The following is a 24240-nucleotide window of genomic DNA, read 5'->3' as shown; positions in this document are numbered from 1 at the left end:
TTGTACAGAAAAATCTCTGTTTCATTTATTCTATCTGGTGAAAGGAGATTTACCATATGTCAAAGTTGCAATCAGAAAATCTCAGGATTGGAGTGAATCTTAACATTCATCTACTGAGTGAATTTTATATATATTTCATATATATATAATTTTATATATATCTTATATTCAGAGAATCAAATGTAATAAATAATATCTGAGATAATTATATCAGACATTTAATTTTTGTTATTGGCAGTAGAGTACTTAAAAGTCTTCCTTCAGGTCTTATTGTGATTACCAGTCATCATACTAAAAAATGCAAAAGTTTCAGTTAATGGTGTGTAGGTAGTAAAATGTTCTACTAAAGTCTTCAGGGTTAACTCACTTCAAGCTTATCACTCATTTTTTTTTAAGATTTTATTTATTTATTCATGAGAGACACAGAGAGAGAGAGAGAGAGAGCAAAGGAGGGTGGTGGGCAGAGACACAGGCAGAGGGAGAAACAGGCTCCTTGGAGGGAGCCCGATGTGGGACTTGATCCTAGGACTCCAGGATCACACCCTGGGCTGAAGGCAAACGCTCAACCACTGAGCCACCCAGGCATCCTAAGCTTATCATTCATTGCTTGCTGACCTAAATTCCTTAGTTTGTAGCAGAACTAACGTACTTCCCTTGAGATCCTGCAGACCACTAGCCTTAAGGAACAAAGGACCAGACTGTCAGCCTGCACTCAAAAACAGCCTCCTCTAACCCTGGTATCTTCAATAAGAGTCCCCTGGGAGTCTTGATTACTGGGTAGAGCAGAGAAATCTGGAAGCCGTGCAAGGCAAATGATTAACTGCTGAGCACCAGCTTTCCCTGCATGTTGCCCCTTCACTAGTTCCCATGTCTTCCCTTTTAAATGCCTCCTGCTCCACCTGGACTCAAAAAAAAAAAAAAAAAAAGGTCTTTGAGAAGCTGGTCTGCCATCTTCCCATGTTGCTGGCTTCCTGAATAAATGAATAAAACCATCTTTCCTTTCCCACCAATGCCTGTCTCTGTTTAAGGTTGGTTTTCGAGCAGCGAGCAGCTGAACCTGAGTTTGGAACCACTCCTCTGCTGGGTGACAGTGTAAGCTTTCTCCTTCCATAAGTCTAAATTATCGTTATTTAAGTGTTCCAGGGAAACCATAACCCTAGGCCTTTGCTGGCACTCATAATCTGCCAAATGCCAAGTCACCAGAGAAATTCGCTGACTTGCTAATCTGTTCCTAAGGATGCACTACTCTACGTAGTGCTAGAAAACCTCACTGAGTAGCTAGTAAATATCAAAACAAGCTGAGTGAAGGTATGAAACTACTTTTATGCCACATCTTGGACCAAGAAAATTAGCCTTTTCAGTTGTGATATGTACAACATCTTAAGTAGTACCAGTGTCTAGCAAACGTTAGGAAAATGCTTTGAAAAAGACAAGTTATCTGACCTTAATAATAATAGCAATGCTAAATTTCTAATTATAAAAGCAATAAATGCTTATGTAAAATTTAGGAAATGTAAACAGCATATGTATGAAATAAAAATAAGTCTCACTTTACAAGCCATAGGTAGTCACTGTTTTTATTTTTAAATATTTATGTATATAAATTTATGGGTGTAAATTTAATTCAAAAGACACAGCTTATTGTATTACAGTCTAACATTTTTCCATTAAATATTGTTTAAGAACATGATTTTTAATTCCCCGAATATTAATCATTTGGATATATCACACTTAAACTGAGTTCATGTAGTTGGAGAATTAGATTGTTTTTTTTTACTCTATTTGATGAAAATCTCTACACGTAATTTTTGAGAATATAGTAGGTTATTTTCCTAGATCAATTCTTCAAGTAAGGCATTAAGTCAAATGATATAAATATTTTTAAGGTTTGGGATTTATATATTCTAATTGTCCTTACTCAGATTCTTAGAGATTAGCTTCTTCAACCTCTAATATAAGAGTGTGTCAATGGGTGGTTGGCTCTCAGCCACTTGATATTTCTTGATCATTGCTGCTGGCTCAGCCTTTGAGCCTATTTGGGGGATGTTTTTAAGCCACTCTAGATGGACCTTATGGGCCTGGCTAGTTTGTAGTCATCCTTGAATCCTTGAGGCTCTCTGATCCTGGAATCTGTTTCTGCTGCTTCTCCAATTTGGAATACCTGTTCTAGAACTCTGCTTCACCTCACATGGTTTTTTCAGGCTATTGTCTTGACTAAATCTAATGGGCTCTATGTCACTATATGCCCACTTGCCAAAAGATAGAAGTCTGGCTATTGGATTCCAAACTAATGGCCAAGGGCCTATTACTGATAACTTTCCAGATGTAGATAGCATGAACAGTGATAAACAACACGACCATATAACTTATTTTTCAAATAGGAATGCATTTGAGAGGTGTAGGGGGCACTATTAATAATTATGCTAGTAAAATAGGCATAAACTGGGACTGTCTTAGGCAACCTAGAATGTATGGTAGCTTGGATGTCTTATCTCCACATATGCCCAGCTGGTGGGGCATCTTGCGCTACATCTTCATGGCTGATGGACTGCTTTGCATCTGTGGTTACACTCATATGTGGTTCTTGCGATAAAACACAACCTTAAATCTCTGCTGCATAAAACTTTTTATAATGCTGGTTGAGAGAAATGCTATTTAATAATATTTATGAATGAGTACTTGCAGGGCATGCAGCTTTTCCATTCCTATAAGAGATTCTAAAATTAGGCCATCTATCAAACCAGATGTTAGAATTCTGCCTTCTTGGAACCCAAGTTAATTGCCATCTGGTATCATTTTTTAAAAAGGATATATTGGAGCACATTTTAAGAAACAGGTGTTTGAAATTTGCTGCTTTATCAGTTGTTGACATGTTGTAAAGAAGGCATTGGTTTCTTCACTGTGTCATCTTACGAGAACAATGAGACAAGTTCTTCTCTGGTCTTGATTTAAGGAGAAGATGCTATGTCTCTTCTGAGCCATTGGTTTGTCTCTTATTTTACAGACACTGAGCCAAGTAACACACTGTGTTTCTCTCTTTGCTTTGGTCACTAGTAAGCTCGGGGCGAAATTTTGCCACGTTTCTAGCAACTGTGCAATGCTTTGGGTATATTTCTTATACGTGGCCTAATTATTTCTTTAGCCCTATTCCTCTTAGTCAAAATCCCTACATCTAGCTTGCAATTTTGCAATATAATTTCAGTTTTTGTTATGGTTTGGTGGTTAGCTACTCCAGGCCTTTTGTGGAAGGAGGCAGTACTTAAAGAATATTAGTAAATATTCAACCAGGAAGTGTTCCACAGAGAGAGAGAGTAATACAGATTTGGGAAAACTTTTTTATTTATAACTAAGTCTCATCCATGTTATTGTTGGAAGTATTTCTTTTTTATGTGAGGTCGGTGATACTGTCTCTTTCATGCTTTTATCTCTGCATTCTTCTTTCCCTTCCAAGAGAAACTAAATGATTTCAAGGCTCACCTTTCTTTCAAAACTAAAATCCTTCCTCTAAGGTTTTAAAACGAAAACTCCAGCTTCCCCCTTATTCTCTGCTATCTCTTTCTCTCCATGTTGAAAGAAGCGTCTGCAATCACTGTCTCCCTTACTTCTCCTTCACTTCCCTAACCCCTGAAGCTGACCCCTTGAAAGTCAGCCTGGTTTCCCCAGTGTTCAATCCAAGAGATACTTCTCAGCCCTGGACTTCTTAGCTCTCACTTCTTTCTCAGAATGTGCTGTTCCCTTGGAGTCTCTGACACCATATGCTGCTGGGTTTTTTTCCTGCACTCTCTTTTGGCCACTGCTGCTCAGCTGCTTTTTCAGGCTCCTCTACCTCTATCCTTCCTTTAAAAGTTAGTGTTTCTCAGGGTTTGGTCCTACTCCCTCTTTTCATTCTACCCACACATCCTGTGCAGTCTCCATTGTCTCCTAAATTATATCTCTAGCCCGATAACTGTCCTGATCTCAGTTGCCTATTACACGTTGGACATCTGGATATCTTTCAAGCATATCACACTCAAGTCTTCATCTTGGTCCTTTTCCGCTGGACCTGTTCCCTCTTTTGTTTTCCTTGCTTTGAGAATGGCACCGCCAGAGGCCTTCCCATTAACTCCAAAAACCTAGGAGTCTTCTTCAGCTTCTCTCTGTCCCTTCTTCCATCCAGACAGTCATCAAATCCTGGTGATATGTTGTCTAAATATCTCTGAAGTTACCACCATTGCAGGCTGATCCCACCACAGGGACTCTGTTCTTTCACGCACCTTAATGTCTCCTATGCTTGTACAATGCCAGGGGTGTAATAAGGACCCAAAATATTTCTTGAACAAATGATTAATGTTAGAAAATTGAGAAACATTAAGAGATAACAGCAGTGGAATATAGATTTAAAAAAATCCTCGTGTTATTAGCACACAATTTATTTTAACAAGCCAAATGAGTCCAATGTTTTTTATACTAAATTGTTTGGGGGAACATCTATATCAAAAACATATACTTAGAAATGTATTTTTAATAACTTCCAGGAGGCTGTTTCTTCACATTTTATGTGAGAAAATGCTATACAATGAGTAATTTAGTCACATGGGTCTTTGGCTGAGATTTAACATATAAACATTTAACAAAACACCAAAATAAAGAAGCAGCATATAAAAGGTCGCCACAATGAAATTTCATGTATTATTTGCTTTTAGGAAAGCAAGAACCACATTTCTAAATGTCTTTGAAAACTGTAATATTGATGGTCTAATAAAGAGGGTCTTTAATGTATTATAATTTATAAAACTAAGGTCCTAGTGATAAGATTCTAATTCTTCAACATATATGTGTTCGTAATGGGGCAGCAAAGAGTGTGGATAATTGGGAAGCTCTTTTGAAAATTGAATCCTGGTAATTTCTTTATCTAGTAATTAGTACTTCTCTTTCCCAGGGCACTGTTTTATTGGTTTTTTTTTTTTTTTTTTTTTGTATTTTTGGTTTTTTTTACCTTAAAGATTTTATTTATTTTTGCATGAGAGACATAGAGAGAGGCAGGGACACAGGCAGAGGGAGAAGCAGGCTCCATCCAGGGAGCCTGACACGGGACTCGATCCCTGGTCTCCAGGGTCACGCCCTGGGCTGAAGGCAGCGCTGGTTTAAAGATTTTGCTAAAAGCTTCTGCAAAGCAGTATTCACTTCTAATATTTAGTCTTTCTGGCCGTCGAACACTGTAGGCCTTTAAGGAACGAGAAGAGGAAAGGACTACTTCTGAGGGCCTATATATGGAAGAGTGGAATTGCTTCTTGATGTTATGCTCATACATGTCTGTCTAGGTTTTGCCTGGTTGGCATGAGAACATTAATGGTTCAATATCTGGATGTTCTGAAGGCACATCATTAAGTCAAGATGCTCTATAGTCAGGAGAGGGTAGTATGTGTCAAGGGTGGATTAAAGGCTCTTTACCCTGGATTCTGTTTAGAGTTTAATGTTCAGAGATTGATCACCTCTGTGGTGACCACTCCTGTGGCTATCCCTGGACACCGAACAAAAAAGAGTAATATTAGTTGAAGTCATCACAATATCTTTAAAAAATCATGGTGTTGAATCTTGATGTTGAGTTAGTAGTAGTAAATGAACATGTTAGCTTTAAAGTTAGGGTTGTTTAGACATTGAGTGGGCAGATATCCAATACATGACTGGACGTTTGCATTTTTTAGTTGCTAGAGATTCCTTTAACCTTGGTGAAAGCCAAAAGAGAGGAAATAGCATTCAAAGAAGCAGAACTTAAAATGAAAAACACATGAGGTAGGCATTCTCTGTGGAACTGAAGCATGGAACACTGACTAGGAACGTGGTGGTGTTTACCCTTGCACACCTTGGCCCAATCACTCAGAGGAATGCCTGATGTTAGATTGTCCATGTGTAATAAGCACAATGAAAAAGAGATAATTATCAGGCAGTCAAATTTCACATATAGTTTTCCCAAAATATAAACATTTTGATCATATATATGTATCTGAAGAGTTCTGTGAATTTATTAATAGCTGTGAAATTAGTATGTATCTTTCATTGTGTCCATTTACAGACATCAAATTAAAAGGTCATTAATTTCTATGATCTTTCCATATTGGATAAGCAGGGACCTGCATAACAAAAGGCATGTATTTATAATTAGATATGGGAGATTTGTTATAAGTGGCTCTAACTGCCTTGTAGCAGATGTTATTCTCTATTAAAATTACTTATACTTTTAACTAACATTTATTGTCTCATATAATGATGACATCGACATTTAAAAAGGAAAACAAGTCAATTACCCATATGAAAATTAATCTGCTGAAATTAGATTTTAAAGATAAATCCCAAAAGAATTATCTGTCACTCTGCAGGTAGAGTAGGAATTGCTATTAGGAACTAAGCATATATTTTTAAAACTTCATGATGTAATAGTAAAGTTTTTCTTTCAGCACAAGTATATTATGACCCCTTCCACTAATATTTTTGCCTGAAATTTATAAGCAAAAATATGATTTTTATAATAAAGTCAGTAAATTTAATTCATTGCCCATTATGAAGTTTATATAACTGAACAAATGAACTACTGGGTTCTCATTAAAGGAAAAGTCAGTTCTGTATATAAAAGGAAATGCTAGTTCTTTCATCTTTGCCTCGTTTTCCAGTCAAGGATGAATGATGAGACTTTTAAAACTACTTCACATGCCCTTATTTATCATGTTTTCAATGTTGGTTGCTCTTTCACTCTCCTCCATGTTTGGTGAAACCCTACCTATCCTTCAAAGGCCAGTACAAATGTCATCTTCTCCAGAAGGACTTTTTAAGGAAGGACTCATCTTGCCTTCCTATGAGTTCCCTTTGCCCTAAACCATAGCACCAGCAGCACCTATGACAAAGATATGCTGTCTGCTATGGTTTCTAATGAAGATAGGGATAGCACTTCACCATATTTGTGGACCATTGGGTGATACAATGCCCATCACAAAATGTTTGACTTAAATAATGAAACATAAAATAAGTCAATGGTTTTTAGATATGTTTCAAATGAAAATACCATTATTTTCCTTCTAACTCAAGGAAATAATAAATTTTACATCAAAGAAGAAAGCATTTATTGTCTTCATTTCCTAACTGATGGGATCCAGGCTTAAAAGCTTATATTTTATTTTGTTTCTCTTGCTGTACTGGCTTTGGGAATAGATAAAAGACCAAATGGCTACATATCAGTAAGTTTATGGAAAAATTACCTATTTAATTTGCCTAAGATGGGCTTTACTGTCTCCAGTTTTGCTTACAACATGGCTCCTGATACACTACTGCTCAAAACAATTATAACAATTGACGGTAAAATATCTGGTACCAGTAGCATGATACAATTGAGCTTTTGAGATCAGCTTTATAAAACCTTAAGGAACACTGTTTATTGTGAAGTTTGTCCTTATTTTGCTTTCATGTAAAAGATATAAAACATGAATAGAATTTTGAAGATATAATAAATCCTATATTTATTTTTCCAGTGACTTTATTTACGTGTATATATATTTTATATACCTGTGACTTATCTGTTTCAAAATTTAAAATGTTTTTGTTAGAGAAATGGTCTAGCACACGGGGAATAGTATAAGAGTTTTCAGCTAAAGAAATCTTTTTTTTTTTCAGATGAATGGAATTTTTTTTAATTAATTAATTTATTTATGAGAGACACAGAGAGAGAGAGGCAGAGACACAGGAGGAGGGAGAAGCAGGCTCCATGCAGGGAGCCCAATGTGGGACTTGATCCTGGAACTCCAGGATCACACCCTGGGCTGAAGGTGGTGCTAAACCGCTGAGCCACCCAGGCATCCCTGAATGGAATATTTTACTTTATTTAAAACAAATTTTTCAATGCTTGCTATGTTTCAGGAATTGGGATTTTGCTGGGATCACAAACATGAATATGATAAACATACCATCAACAACTTGAACTCATTCCAGTGAAGGTAAGAAACTGAAAATAGATAAACGAACAAATATTCATGAATTGTAACACCAAAGAAGAAAGTTTTTTTTTGTTTTGTTTTTTTTTAAGCATCTCATATAGAAAATGTCTGTTTAGGGTGAGAGGTCAGTGAACCATTGACAGTAGAGGAGTCAGGTATATGTGGGTGGGGTGGCGATGAGTGGCTTTTAGGTAGTGGAACAGCATGAGATAAAGCCCTGAGGTGGGGAAGGGTTTATTTGAATAATTGGGAGTAGGGGAGGGAGTAGAGTGAGCCTCAGATAATGAGCAGAGGGTAAATGGCATGAGACGAGATTGAAGCAATAGATAGCATCAGATTGAGGGGCCAGATAACGTTGGACTTGTCAGCTGGGATTAGTAATGTGCACTTTGTTCTGAGTGTAATGTGAAGCCTTTGCATGATTAACCAACGTAGTCATGTTGTCTGACTTCCACATTAATTTCATACAATGGGTTAGGGGTAGGGGAGCATGGATGGCAAAGGAAACTATGTTGGGGGCAGTTGCACCTGTCCAGGTCAGAAATAGTGGCATTGTTGAGTGAACTGGTAACAGGAAATGGGAAATAGTGTTCAAAACACAATGTACCTTTCAGGCGGAAACAAGTACAAGGTGCATAAGGTGCTGTTTGGATGTGGGGAGTGGAAGAAAAGAGAAATCAAGAATGATTTAAATATCTGACTTGAACCACCACATCACTGGTGATGATGTTTACTGAGATGTGGGAGATGAGGGGTGGGTAGCAATGGTGGTGTTAAGTGGTTGCATACAGTGAATCTGGGGGTCAGAGGAGGGGCCTGGCAGGAGAGGGTGGTTGACTCCTTTGGTGGTGGGGGAAGGCCCTGTGATGAAGGCCTCCTGACAATGTGTGTGTCTTCTTTTCATTAGGCCTTTAAGCCTAAGGAAATGCATAGAATTATTTAGGGAGGGAGATTAGAGAAAGAGAAAAGTCATCTTGAGATCAAATTTGGGAACTCCAGCATTTAAAGTGTGCAGGGAGTTGGAGAAGCTGACATTGGAGATTTGACTAGCGAAAGTCTGGCTGTATCTATAATGTTTTATCTCTAAAAAGTCCTGAAAAAACATTACAAATGAGTTGATAAGTCTAGATGACAGGTACATAGATGTCTACTCTGTATGTTCTGTACTCTAAAAAATGTTTGAAATACCAGTTAATTTCAAACATTTAAAATTTAATTATGAAATGCTTTGCAAAAGTCATTCATAAAATGCTAGCATTAGGTAATCCAAGTCTCACAAACTCTTTTCTTTATTCGTTAATGACTCTAGTAAACCACCACTGTAAATGCTGGAATTGACTAGAGCGCTGAGTTTCTTGCAATGTTAAATGATGTAGAAAATAAAGCATAGGATATAGGGTCACCTCCTAGGGAAGTTTTTGAGTCTCTGAAATGCAACTGTCTTCAATTTACATTCTCCATCTGCTGTGAGCCCTAGGTTCCAAAGCAGGCAGTGATGGTAAAGCTATCTAACCTGTCACATCATTTTCTGAAGAAGAAATTGACTCTCAGAGATGCTGATGGGCTTGCTCAGTCTCGCCCAAGACTTCACCTGGTTTCATGTAAAGACCCATTTAGGTGACATGCATCTGGGGATGGCTTTATGCTAGATTAGAAATGCATATGTTAGAGTATAGGTTTAACTTACATGAAAAGCCCAATTAGGTTGTTTTATAATATGGGCTTTGATTTTAACACATCTTTGTGCTTTTTGTTATTACTGGTAGGTTGTGAGAAACTTTGCTACAAAATAAAAAGCTGTGAAATGTGTTTTGTCTTAAGCAAGCTGATTAAATAACAAAGTATATATGAAAGACAAAGGTGATTAAACACATTACAAAGGAATTTTTACCTTTTTTTGGAATTTTCACTTTTATACAAGTACTCCTTATACTATTTTAAACAGAAGATCTTCTAATATAGAAATGGCAAACAGATTTAATTAGGTATATCATCTCTAATTGACTGGTAGTGACTACCTGGGGCAAGTATTGAGTTAAGACTATGCTTGGACTCACTGGGGATATTAGAGGTCTCCAGAACCAATAGGATATTGTGTAAATCCATACACAGAAATTCATTTTAAGGAATTAACTCATGTGATTGTAGGGGCTAAGTGAGGAATCTGTACAGCAGGCCAACAGATTGGAGATTCAAGTAAGAGTTGATGTTGCAGTCTTGAGGCAGAATTACTTCTTCTGGAAACCTCAGTCTTTGCTCTTATGGTCTTCAACTTATTGGATGGCCCACCCATATTATGGAGGCTAATCTGCTTCCCTCAAAGTCTATTTTTTTGTAAATGTTAATCACACCTAAATACCATCTTCACAGCAAAATATAGACCATTGTTTGACCAAACACCTGGGTATCATAGCTTAGATTTAAAAAATGGCCATCACACTAAGGAAAGGTACAGTGACCATGAACCCCTACCGTATGTCAAGGAGGGATGTGAGGCATCATTCCAGCCATGTGTTTGCCATCCTTACCCTGGTTGTATTTAGATGTTCCTTTAGTGTAAGAAAATCCATTTTATTGACAAAACTTCAAGAATATTATTGCATGAAATGAAATAAGTCCTAAAGATTTTTAAATTTGAAAAGCAGGAAGAAAAAGACTTTCAGGCTCATGAAGAGAGTTTTCAAAAAATGTACATTTTACTTTATTGTTGCATTATTCCTAAAGATGTTTTAAATCCTTCCCATCCCATTCTATCCCACTGTATAATCCAGAGTTTCAGCCCACATTCGTTATGGGTCTCTCATTCATCCATGTGTGCTGTAAAGAGGCTTCCAATAGTAATATTTTAGAGAAATTACTGTCTGGAATTTTCAGAAACTAACCACTACTTATAGTCCCAAGATTAAAATGCAAACTGTCAAAAAACATTTAATAATCACTTGATGGATTCAGTCTACTATGTTGGTTTTAATCTTTAAAGTGATATGACACATCACAAACTTCTGGTAACTTCATCAGTGTCTCATCTAATCTAATGTGATGCACTATAGCCCAAACAATTGTTCTATTGTATCCAATAATCCCTATATTTTCGGAAAATGATGGGGGAAAGTCTCATTTGAGGAGTAGTGTCTCCTATACATTTTCGTTAGAGAAGATTCAAAATAGAATTTAAAATGGTAACCTTTGTTGTCAAAACATCTTAATATAAGAGCATGCAAAAAATCTCAGGAAAAATAAACCCTTAAAAGTAAAACAATAGTTACCGAAGGAATGATACTTGGATAATATTTGAGTAAAAGCAAACCCAATAAGTATTTTCATTAGAGCGTTCCTTTTGTTCCCCTTGAAAATATTTTACATTATTGAATATCACATGTCTCCCTGAATTTCTGTTTTTAGGCACGTTTCCTGCTAGGAACATATGGAAAGGGTAAATGTCTGGAGTAAAATTTAAATGATATTATAAACTATGAGAGAGGATCTTGAAGGATTAATGCAGTTGAAAGAACTAAAACTATGTCTGCAGTTAGATTTAGACGACCATTTTGCTTATTCTATATTTTTTTTATGGAAAAGAAAATGTAAAAAGCAGAACTTATAAAATCCTATTACTTTGTGTTTACATTTTGATGTTGATATCAATTTATCTTCCTGCAGATGCATAGTATTATTGTTTTGAATGCAGAAATTTCATGTGTATAAAACTGTAGAAACTCTAGTGGTGGACATTTATAGGTACAAATATGATTTCCATGAAGAACTTTCACTCAGAACTTCAGTGCTGTTTTGTGACATCCTATACTCCTGGGGCTTATATCTCCTGAACAAACTGAAGCATGTGATTCTTAGATGTTAGAGGTGAATGTAGGAGTCACGGCCCAAAGTCAGGGTAGTTGTGGGCAATTACCTCAGTAAATCAGGCGTAAAATGTGCTGTTAGTATTTGGCTCATTTAGTCTTCAATGCTCTACTTTGCTGTGGTTGTAAAGACATGGCCTTTCTTTCCCTTCATGATTTAAAACTTAGACTTCCAGGGGCACCTGAGTGGCTCAGTGGTTGAGTGTCTGCCTTTGGCTCAGGTTGTGATCCCAGGGTCCTGGGATCGAGTCCCACATTGGGCTCCCCGCAAGGAGCCTGCTTCTCCCTCTGCCAGTGTCTCTGCCTCTCTCTGTGTGTCTCTCATGAATAAATAAATAAAATCTTTTTAAAAATAAAATAAAATAAAATTTAGACCTCCAGGGAACCAAAGACACTAATCCATTGCCTTCTTGTGACTACTTTTGCTTCAGAGTCCTTGCTGAGGCACAAGGAATCGATCAGTGGAGGACTCAGAGGCCAGGGCACATTGCACACTAGAGTGTGGCTGGCCAACTTGGAGGGATGCTGATATAACCGTATATTTCGTCCCATGCCAGACTGTAGGATGCACATGCTTTTAGCAGACGTCCCCACAAACCATGGAAGATAGGCTCATTAATCCCATTTTACAAGTAAGACAGCTAATTTGAGTTACTTGCCAAAGACTTTAGGAGTTTAGACCTAGGATTGGAATTCAGCCATGTTGTTGTACTCTTGTTATCATTTTCATTACTGAACACAGTGTTATACATTTTGAACTTACTCAACTTGCTAGTGACTTGCTCCATAAAAAGATATGACAAATTATATTGATCAGTGCTGGTAGACATTTAATATTTCACTGGCTCTCAAAACAGGTCATCCAAGCATTTGAATTCTTATCTTAGTATCAGCTCACAACACTGAGATAAATAGGGTACGCTTGACAGTGGAGATGAGGGTCCTTTAAGTAAGAACCTGGAATGCTCTGAATTGATTTGGTTGTAACCGCAGACCTGAAATGGGTAGTCATTCAAAATTCAGGGCATATGGTCTGTAGTGCTTTTGCATACTCCTGGGTATTTATCAATTAGGATTCAGCAGCATTTTGCCTGTTCTCATTATGTAATTACATTAAAAATATTCCTTATCACAGGAAAGAAAAACCTAATTACTAAATCTTGATTAAACCTTGTGCTAGAGGCTAACCTCTTGACCAGTGACATATGACCAAAACAAAAGAAAGGCAAACCAGAAAATTCATTGAGCGTTGGTCGTTCATTCAACGACCATGAACACCCAAGAACTGATCTGGGAAATGTGTTTGCTCTCTCTTTATTTTATTCTCTTTAGTAAAATTGATTATAAATAATTAGTGGCATCAAAACCACATGATTTATTGACAACCACAATGTCTTTTCCTGCATGGATGTCTTGATTTTGCTATAAATCCAAAGCACTTCAAAATATATTCTTAAAGAAAAGATTTGGTGGCCAACAAATATGTACCAGCACATTTTCTTCCTTCTGCTTCCTCTTTATGGGGAGAGAGCGTAAGATTGCATTGGTATACAATTAGAGCATAAGTTACATTTCCATTTTTATTGAATCATATGTAACAACGAAATAAAACTTCTTTAATACTTTTCTATCTAATCAAGCCAATATCACCAGACTAGATATCTCACAAAATTATTTAAAAGCTGATTAGACATTTTTACTGGTATGCCATGGTTCTATTTATAATGAAAACTTCAGGACTGAATGTGGTCGATATTTTTATTTTCTTTATTATTTTTAGAAGGATTGGAGGCTCAGAAAGATAAAGGGAATTTTTCAATTTTTTAACCTACTAGTATCAAAAACTGTCCCTTTTCGCCATTTATAATGCATATTTTTGGTAACCAGAAGTTTGCTAAACCATATAATTTCCTTAACAATTTCTGTTATATTTTCTGCATATTCAGATAAATTCAGAAAGGAGTTGATTACAAGAAACTGTGCTCTTCATGCTTCTAAAATGTTTTATTTCTACATGAAAGTGTGCAGCTTCCTTTCCTGTGGCTGTACTGAAGTTGAAAGGTTTTTCATAGTTTTAGCTTTTCTGAAGGTATGTAGGATTAGGACTCTCTTCCTGAAAGAGTCTTTTCTTGACCATCTTATGAAAATTAGCCTTTCCCCATGCTGCTCTGGCAATTATTTTGTTTATTTTGATTTGTGGTTTATCCTACAAGATTGAAAGCTCTACAAGGGTAGAGATCATGTCTATCTGTCTTACCACTGTTTCCTCAGTGATTATGGTACAATGCCTGGCATACAGTGGGTGCTTAAGAAATACCTGGAGATGGAATGAATGCATAAGTGAGTGGTTGTATACAGGGATCCCAGCATATTGAATGTAGAATTCTATAACCATTGGCAGATGTAAGCTGAGTGACAAATAACAAACAACAGAAATCCAGCAGGCAGATCTGCTATTATTATAGCCACTTTCATTTATTAAACTGGTATTAGGGATCCCTGGGTGGCGCAGCGGTTTGGCGCCTGCCTTTGGCCCAGGGCGCGATCCTGGAGACCCGGGATCGAATCCCACATCGGGCTTCCGGTGCATGGAGCCTGCTTCTCCCTCTGCCTATGTCTCTGCCTCTCTCTCTTTCTCTCTCTGTGACTATCATAAATAAATAAAAATTTAAAAAAAAAATAAAAAAAAATAAACTGGTATTATATGCTACACTCTGTGCTACATGTTTTATTTTTCACTAATTTTTCAGTCCACTCTACAGCACTAAGGAGATATGTGAATAGGAGAAAAGGCAGAGAGGAAAGAGAGGAGCAGAGATTAAGCATATGTAGGTAATTTAGGCATAAATTATGCAACTAGCATTTGTCAGATTTAGACTTTCATTTTTTGTGTTTCTTTGATGGTGGAGAAATAGTTTTCTTTATCTTTTTACTATTTTAAATTTGGGACCTAAGAAAAGGAAAGGCACATACTCATTGTTCTATGAAATATTTTTCCACAGAGCTAATCTGGTGCCATTGCCCATGTCAGTAGTATTGGGCGATGATACCCTAGTTCACAGTTCAATTGGCAGAGGGAAGAAGCAGGTCAATGACATCCATGCATGTCTACCAGGTGGGCCATGCAAATTTCAATTTATGCCAATCAGCCAGCAGCCCTGTGTTGTGTATAGAATTAGTGAATATGATAAGAATCTGTGTTCAGAGAGGCCATGCAAGAGAGTGAAATGTATGTAACTTACAACCAAAAGCCATTCCAGAGTCATGTCAGAAAGAGCTTTGCCATTGTTCCCCCTCTACTCCCCCCAACCCCCCACTCCAATGTATGAGGGCAGGAGAAAATTAAGAGGCACATTTCCTTGTGATGGGATTTAAATGCCGGATAGGACGCCTCTATCATTTTGGAACCATATAAGGAACCATAGAACCAGTTGGGCCTCAGGATGTAATCTGACACTCAAAATACATTAATACTTTTTTTTCAATCAAACAATATAAAGACCAGAGACATGTATAGATTGTACTGTGTTTCTTGGCTAGTCACTTTTGTTTCAAATCAGAAGGTTAACAGTCATTATCTATATCCTGAATTAACTTACCTATAATTCTCTACACTTGTTAGTTTGGAAAAAGGTGGATAATAAGGTCAAGGCTAAGAGGCACATAGTATCTCATCTTGCTGTCAAAATCTATTACTTAAGGGAGCCTGGGTGGTTCAGTGGTTGAGTGTCTGCCTTCGGGTCAGGTCATGATCCCAAGGTCCTGGGATCGAGTCCTGCATTGGGCTCCCCATGGGGAGTCTGCTTCACCCTCTGCCTATGTCTCTGCCTCTCTCTGTGTGTCTCTCATGAATAAATAAATAAAATCTTTTTTAAAAAATTATTATTTAAATAATTAGAAACTTCTGAAACATTAAAGTATAAGTAGTCCTCAAGGGAATAAAAAGGATTTTTCTTTAAAGGAGGAAGAGAGACAGAAAAAGAAGGAAATTGGATTTTGTGTAATTATGATGCGTCAATGTATGATCAGCTTGTTTAATAAATGTAGTACTGTAGTGGGGTGTGGTAAAAGCAGGGGCTGTGAGTGTATGGGGCAGGGGGCATATGGGTATGCTTTCTGCTTGCTTTTACTGTAAACCTAAAACTGTTCTAAAAGATGTAGTATATTTAAAAATATAAATGGATAAGATTTAAAAGTCTTTGTATGCACCAAGGTTATTGCAAGGTTTAGGACTTAGGTATTTGTATCGATTACCATATCTATAGTGATGACCACATGCAGAGTGAGGAAGCCTGACCATTCAGGTTATATCTGCTTCCTCTCTGTGAACCCCTTATCACTTCTCTGAGCTAAACTCCTATTTCAATATATTACTTTGTTCTATATATGAAAATATACTTTTGAGAAATCTGATAGGATTATGCTTGAGAATTCTGAAAGAATTTCCCACAGTTAGAAAAAAATTTCACTGTGAAGATCCAAAGGAATCCAAAACTAATCAAGTTGGGCTTTCATACACAGGGAACACTGATATAAGCTTTGGGAAGTTCAGTTCCTGAGTTCCTATAATTGGTGGGATATTCCCATCAATCATGGTGGTTCTGTCTCTATAACCTAGAGGAGACTTTCAAGGCCTGATTAACCTGGTTCACTGGAAGTTATAGATTAGGGCTATGTTTGTTGTGTTAACTTGTGAAGTTCTTGCTTTGCCTGAGGTTTCTCTGAAAAAAGAATGAGTTTGGTTAAGTTGAGAAAATCCATTGCCTCCTTTTCAACCGATTTCAATGCTTGTTTTCAATTATATGTCTTACAAATAGAACTGCTTTTTCTCTATAAATTCTTCATTCCAAATTGATTGTTACCACAAGAAACACTTATGTTCACTGGGCAGATTTTGGAATGAGGTTCATGAGATGATAAAATTATAATTTGGGAAGCATAATTTTTTATCCTTTTAAATTGGCTAGGGTTCTGGAGAAGGATATAGCAAATGGCTAGAACACATTACAACTAAAACATGAGATTTGGAATACAGGCAGACATCATTTTTTTGCACTTGCTTTTTTGTGCTTTGCAAATATCATGTGTGTGTGCGCATGTTTTCTTGCTGTTGTTTTGGCAAATTGTGGCAACCTGCATTGAGCACATCTATCAGCCATTTTTCCAACAGCACTTGCTCACTTTGTGTCTCTATCATATTTTGGTAATTCTAGCAATATTTGAAACTTTTTCACTACTACATTTGTTACAGTGATCTGTGATCAGTGATTTTTGATATTACTATTATAACTGTTTTGGGGGACCATAAATTGTGCCCATATAAGATGGTAACCACCACCTTGATTAGTCAGCAGCTATCAACATCAAGGCAAGACCCTCTACCAGCAAAAAGATCATGACTTGTTGAAAGTTTAGATGATGGTTAGCGTTTCTTATCAATGAAATATTTTCAAATTAAGGTATGAACATTTTTTTAAACAATGCACACTTAGTTGACTATGGTCACTATGGTATAGTGTTAATAAATAAATAATAAATAAATAAACTTTTATAGGCACTGGGAATCCAAAAAAAAATCATTCATTACCTTTTTTGTGATGTTTGCTTTATTGTAGTGGTCTGGAACTGAACCCACAGGATCTCGCAGATATGCCTATATTAGGATGAGAAGGAACAAAGATGAATGCTACCCTATGGGAACTATATACTCAGTTCTTTGGGAATTGTGATTTGCAGCTCTTTAAGTGAATCTAGAAATCTGGTTACTGGATAAATTATTAAATAATTTCATTCCTTGTGTATTAAAAATTCAACATTTACCAATGAATAGTTTTCAAATATATTATAATATCTTTCTCAACTATCTGTTCTAAAATAAATGTCTACTTTCCCTTTGAGTGTTTCAAAATCACACTTTAGTCTATTGTGTGTATATATATATAAACATACACACACACACACATATATGTAAGATATATTAAAGAACTTTGAGAACTGTTTCTTGGCCCCTCAGAAACATCAGTGTCATAATAAAAATCCAACTCTTTGTAAAAGGCACTGATTAATATAGCTTTTTCCCCTTAGCTACTGAATGATTTATCAACTATTTATTGGACTTCAGAAAGGAGTTCATAAAAATGGAAAATAATAATTAAAATCCCCTGAGGGTTATTAGTTACTAGTTGACTTTCTTGAACCCATTACCTTACATAATAAAAATTATCCCTACACTGTATGTCTCTCTGTAATCTGTTTGAATGCTTATACTTACACAGTTAATCTTTTCTAAGTAATAATCTCATGTTATGTTTTTATTCTGTTATTCTCAAAAATAGAGCAGAGAGCAGGAAACTTCTAATTCTGAATCTGTTATTACATAAAACCATTTGTAAACCTCTTTCAGTTGATGCTGTTTTTATTTAATTATTACTACGAAAGCATTTCCTCTAAAATCAGGAACAAGACAAAGATGCCTACTTTCACCACTCCCATTCAATATAGTACTAGAAGTCCTACCTAGACAAACTATGCAAGACAAAGAAATAAAAAGCATCCAAGCTGGAAAAGAAAAATTATTGCTATTTGCTGATGATATGATCTTATTTACAGAAAATCCCAAAGAGTCAATAAAAAAAAAAAAAAACGGTTGGGATTAATCAATGATTTCAGTAAAGTGGCAAGTTACAAAATCAACAGAGGAATCAGTTGCATTCCTTCTCACTAATGATGAGGCATTGGAAAAGAAATAAAACTATCCCATTCGTAATAGCACCAAATATAATAAAAATACTTAGGGATATATTTAACCAAGGAAGTGAAAAATCTGTGCAATGAAAACTACAAGACTTTGCTGAGAGAAATCAAAGAAGACACAAACAAATGGAAGGACATCCATGTTTATAGATCAAAAAAATAAATATTTTTAAAATGGCCATACTACCCAAAGCCATCAACAGAGTCAGTGTTATCTCCATCAAAATACCAAAGACATTCTTCACAGGAAAAACAAACAAAAAACAAAAACAAAAACAAAAATCCTAAAATTTGTGTGGTACCACAGAAGACTGTAAATAGACAAAGCAGTCCCAAGGAAAAAAAAAATTTAAACAGGTAGATGTATCACACTTTCTGATTTCAAACTATACTCAAAACCATAGTAATAAAGATAATATGGTACTGGAACAAAAATAGACATATAGACCGATGGGAAAGAATAGAGAGCCCAGATTTAAATCCTGGCATATATGGTCAACTAATATTTAACAAGGGAGCCAAGAACAGCCAGGGTGGACAAATAGTTCTTCAACAAATAGTTCAAGAAAAATTTCAACAAATAATGCCACAGAACAATAAAATTGGATCCCAATCTCACACCACTCACAAAAATTAACTCCAAGTGGATTAAAGACTTAAACACCTGATATCATATATTTTTTTTAGAACAGAATGTAAAGAGGAAGCTCATTGATATTGTCTTGGCAGTGATTTTTTAGACATAAGGCCAAAAGCACAACAAAAGCAAAAATCAACAAATGGGACTACATCAAACTCAAAAGCTTCTGTACAGGAAAAAAACAACAACAAACAATTAGCATAATGAAAAAATAGCCTACAGAATGGGAGAAAACTTTTGCAAAGCATATATTAGACCAGATACCAAAGAACTCATACAACTTAATACCCAAAATACCAAAGAACTCATATTCAAAATACCAAAGAACTCATACAATTTAATAACAAAAACTTTATTTAAAAATGTGCAGAAGAACTAAATGAACAGTTTTCCAAAGAGGACATCAAAATGGCCAATTGCCACATGAGAAGATGCTCAACATCACCAATCATCAGGAAAATGTAAATCAAAACCACACTGAGGTATCATTTCACACCTGAGAATGGCTATCATCAGGAAGACAAGAGACAATAGGTGTGGGTGAGGATGTGGTGAAAAGGGGACTCTTATATACCACTGGGAATATAAATAAACCCAACCACTATGGAAAAAATGTGGAGGTTCCTCAAAAAATTAAAAATAGATCTGCCATATGATCTATTCGGCATAATTCATAGTGGGAAATATAGAAAAGATAGATCTTTGTAAATTTCTTGGAGAAGGTAGGAATGGAGTTAGGCACTGATAGATGGGTCATGTTTTAATCAGAGGAGCTATAAATCTAGTTTCTGTTTTATAGCTAGGGAGTTATAATGGCATTTTTTTTTACAATGGCAAATTTAATTTCAGATCTTGGATTCAGTCTAGAAGTCAATGCTGTATTATATTTTAACTTCTAACTATTAATCAAGTAGGCAAGTTTAGATTTAGAGAGTACAGTGAATTTAGGAACTTAAATGTATATATGGCTTTTCAAAGGGATTCCTGTTCATAAGTAAAATTTATATAAAGTTACCCACTTACAAAAGTAAAGAGAAAGTCCTAAAGAAACTGAAAAAACCATCAAGGCAAAAGCAAGTAGCAAACCATTAGGGAAGCCATTAACAATTTAACAAAAGGGAATAGGGATTTCACCCACCAAAGAGAATAAAGTATTACAGATATGATTGACATGGTTTGCAGCTATCATAGCAAAAGAGGTTGGATGGCTCCATAGGGCTGTTTCTGAATCTTTGATCTTATTACATTAATCAAAAATAATGTATGTTTATAAAGTAGCTCATGTTGCATTTTATTATACTGATGATGGCCATGTCTATTGTCCAGTGGTACAAGGGAGAAAACTGAGAATAGAGAAAAGGAAGAAAATTATGGAGCACAAAACCTTTTGGTTGGCTTAAAAAGCCATCATCCATCTTTCTAGGAAACAACAATCATTTCAGTAAATAATCTTGGGCTTGGAAGATTTCTTACAACATTTATGCAGAAAAACATTTCTCAGCATCTGTTGTGTATACAGAAGGTAAGCACTTCAGCATTCCTAAGACACTTTGTAGATACAAATATAAATCAGACCTCGACTCTGCCTCAGGAATCTTACAGTCTAGGAGGGGAAATATGTCAAGAATATGAGTACTTATGTCATAATCATGGTCCAGTTAAATACCATGGGAGTTCAGAGGAGGGAAGTCATATTCTTAATAGCTGTTTTTATGTTGGCTGGAAATAGTGTTCTTTGAATCATGGTTAAGTCTCTTCCATCTCAAAATGTAATGTTATTTTGCAACAAAAACTTAAGTGTTTTTGTTATAAAGCTTTTTACATCAGAACCAAAAATAAACCCCTTTGTTGAACCCTGTGTTAAAGGTATTTTTCTAGATTACTCTAGATGTTTTTTTTCTAGATTGCGTCTCTAGGAGTTTTTCTAGATTGCTTCTCTTCTGCTGCAAAGTTCTTGAAGAATCTTTAGTTCCTTTTTCCACAACCTTATCTAAAACCTATCCACTCCATGTCATCCACAAACTGATTTCCATGTCCGCCACTTTATCTGCAATCAGCAACAAATACAAAAAACTATTTTGAGTCGTTTTATTACCTTCCATGTCTTCTGCATTTAGCTCCTGATTTCTTTTTTCTTGAAACTGTTTACTCCCCTAGTATGCTAGAATTTTGAATTCTGATTAATGATTCCTTCTAAGTCTCCTTCCCAGGTCTCTTTTCCTCAACCAGTCCCTTAAATGTTGATATGCTCTACAGATTGATTCATTGTTGGATCTTTCACTTCTTTTTCTAGAAAACAACATTCCTCTATTCTTAAAGGTTTTTTTTTTCCTATAAATAACTTATGTCTCCTACAAAGTATTCATGTTCTCTCTTCCATAATGTAGACTTTCTAAGGACTGTATTTTTCAGACCAAGCCCCCTTGAATCCAAGAGAGAGCACAATATCAGTTCATGACAAAAGAATATAAAGAGAAAGGACAAGTCATTTCTGGGCCACGGAATTAAAAACAAAACAAAACAAAATAAAACAAAAACAAACATCTCTTCTGACTTTTGCCATCTATCGTGGGAGAAAGTGGAACTACACAATGAAAGTAACCTGGGACCTATAATCAGCATGTGACTAACTACTAGCCAGAAACATTTACAACTAATCTTTAATGTGAATCAAAAGAAAATTCTATTGTATTAATCCATTGAGATTTGGAGATTTATTTATTACAGTAGCTGACATTAATAAAGAAATTGGTCATTTGAAGTGTGGTGCTATGATTTGAAAATTTGAAATATGTGAAATTGGATGAGTATTTGGGTAGCAGGCAATAAGGAAACCAACATCACAGTATGGAAAGATTTTGATAAAGTCACATTTAGTAAAATATTTGGTAAAACTATTCCCTGTAATAATTTGGAAAGCATGCAGGACTCCTGTCTGTAGTTGTAGATTGGAAAACAGAATGTTAATACTGTTTGTTGATTGTCACTGGTTGACCTTAACAAAGTTTTAGAAGAAAAAAATGAGGTCAGACAGGTAAGAATCATTATATATAATCAATAAATAAAAGAAGTAGAGAGAGCTCTCAAATACAGAATTTCTCAGGGTGATAAGACATTAATTACTTGTAGATCCAAATCAAAAAGAAATAAGGCTTTAACAGGCTTTGAGAAGATACAACAAAATAATATATAATCTGGACTTCATTAAAATTAAAACATGCTCTTTGGAAGATAAGGCCAAGAGAGTGAGAAGGCAAACTGCAGGCTGGGAGAAAATATTTACAAAAGACCAATCTGATAAAGGAGTATTGTCCAAAATATACAAAAAACTTCTAAGCATTCAACAATAAGAAAATGAACAACCCAATTAAAAAGTGGGCAAAATATTTGAATAGACACCTCACCAAAGAAGATTTACAGGTGGAAAATAAGCATATGGGAGATGCTTATCATATATCGTTAGGGGATTGCAAATTAAAATGATGAGGTACCACCACACACCTATTAACATGGTGAAAATTCAAAGTACTGACAAAACCAAATGCATTTAGCTCCTGGTGAGGATATAGAGCATAGGTGAGGATATAGAGCAATAGGAACTCTCATTAATTGCTGGTGGGAATAAAACATGACATAGACACTTTGAAAGACACTTTGGCAGTCACTTACGAAACTAAACAGTCTTATCATATAATCCAGTAATATTGCTCTTTGGTATTTACCCAATTGAAAATCTAGGTCCATTAAAATTTCTGCACATGAATGTTTTTAGCAGCTTTAGTTATAATTACAAAAATCTGAAGCAACCAAGACATCTTTAAACAGGTGAATGGGTAAATAAATGGTACAGATGGTGAAGTATTATTCAATGCTTAAAAAGGAACATGAAATATCCACCATGAAAAGATACGGAGGTGAAAGTGGAGACCTTACAACTGATATCACAGAAATACCAAGAATGCTAAGGGAGTACTATCAACAATTATATGCCAAATAATTGGATAATCCAGAAGAAATCAGTAAATTCGTAGAAACATACAACCTACGAAGACTGGATCACAGAGAAAACCTTGAACAGACTATTATTAACAAGAGATTGAAGCAATAATAAAAAAAATCTCAAAAAATAAATCCCCTGGCCAAGTGGCTTCATTGGTGAATTCTACCAAATTTAAAGAAGAATTAACACTAATCTTTTTCAAACTCTTTCAAACAATTGAAGAGGAGGGCACACTTTCAAACTCATTTCATAAGAACAGCATTATCTTCATACCAAAGCCAGAGAAGGACACTACAAGAAAAGAAAATTACAAGTTATATCACTGATGAACACAGATGCCAAAATCTTCAACAAAACATTAGCAAACTGAAATCAACAGCAAATTAAAAGGATCTTACACACTTGTAGTGAGCATAGCATAATGTATAGAGTGGTTAATCACTATGTGGTGCAGCTGAAACTAATATTGTGTGTCAACTATACTTCAATAATAAGAAAGGATCATACACCATGGTCAAGTGGGATTTATCCTTGCAATTTTTTGTGGGCTGCCAAATTAATATACAAAAATTAGCTTGTGTCTATACACTAAAAACTATCTGAGAAAGAAATTAAAGAAGACAATCTCATTTAAAATAGCATCAAAAGGATAAAACATTTAGAATTCAATCTAATCAAGGACAGATGGGTATGCTGAAAATTATAAGACCTTGGTGAAAGAGATTGAAGACACACATAAATGGAAAGATATGTCATGTTCATGATTGGAAGAATTGTTAAAAATGCCCATAGTACTCAAAATGATATACAAATTCAATGCAGTCTTTCTATCAAAATTCCAGTGGCATTTTTCACAGGAATTAAAAAAAAAAATCCTGAAATTCATATGGAATCACAAAAAACCCTGAATATCCAAAGCAATCTTGAGAAGAAAGAACAAAGCTGGTGCATCACAGCTTCTAATTATGGTCTATGTTACACAGCTACAGTAATCAAAATAGTATGGTACAGGCATAAAAAGAGACA

At 35.6% G+C, this 24240-nt stretch overlaps 1 long non-coding RNA gene across 4 annotated transcripts in view; it reads left to right on the top strand.

Moving 5' to 3' along the window:
• LOC112678195 (uncharacterized) overlaps positions 1-24240 on the top strand; it is a 325792-nt gene that overhangs the window by 137789 nt on the left and 163763 nt on the right. For all 4 annotated transcript variants that reach the window (XR_007406469.1, XR_007406467.1, XR_007406468.1 and 1 more), the window contains exon 3: positions 7885-7961. This is a non-coding gene — a long non-coding RNA (uncharacterized LOC112678195). The remainder of the gene's footprint in view (positions 1-7884; positions 7962-24240) is intronic.

This window comes from Canis lupus, chromosome 27 (assembly GCF_003254725.2).
Source record: "Canis lupus dingo isolate Sandy chromosome 27, ASM325472v2, whole genome shotgun sequence".
Lineage (NCBI taxonomy): Eukaryota > Metazoa > Chordata > Mammalia > Carnivora > Canidae > Canis > Canis lupus.
Note: the sequence above shows the minus strand (reverse complement) of the source record. Positions and strands in the feature narration are given on the sequence as shown.